This window comes from Myotis davidii, unplaced genomic scaffold (genome assembly GCF_000327345.1).
Source record: "Myotis davidii unplaced genomic scaffold, ASM32734v1 scaffold992, whole genome shotgun sequence".
Classification (NCBI taxonomy): domain Eukaryota; kingdom Metazoa; phylum Chordata; class Mammalia; order Chiroptera; family Vespertilionidae; genus Myotis; species Myotis davidii.
Genome location: NW_006283543.1, coordinates 161,216 through 161,554, shown reverse-complemented (window position 1 = coordinate 161,554; position 339 = coordinate 161,216).

Below are 339 nucleotides of genomic sequence, written 5' to 3'. Positions count from 1 at the left end.
TGGAGCCATAATTGGGTTTCCCCACTCTCTGGTCTCCCTCCCTTTCCCAGTGTGAAGCTCTTCAAGCAGCTGCTGCAGCAGCAGGTTGGGGAGAAGTAGGGGTAGGGCCCAGCGCTGGATTTTTGCCCCTGGCTGCAACTCTCTGGGGATTGTAGGGAGCCAGGTTGCCGGGGCACATATCAGCACAGCCCATTCCCCTAAGGAGCGACCCCATGCCCAAAGACCCTAATCCGTTGTCAGCAGTGCTGGGCAGAGCTTGGCGTTAAAGGGAGGCACGTGGGAGAGGCGGGAGTGCAGAGCGGGCACGTGGTCCAATCTCCTCAGCCCCGTGCATGCCCC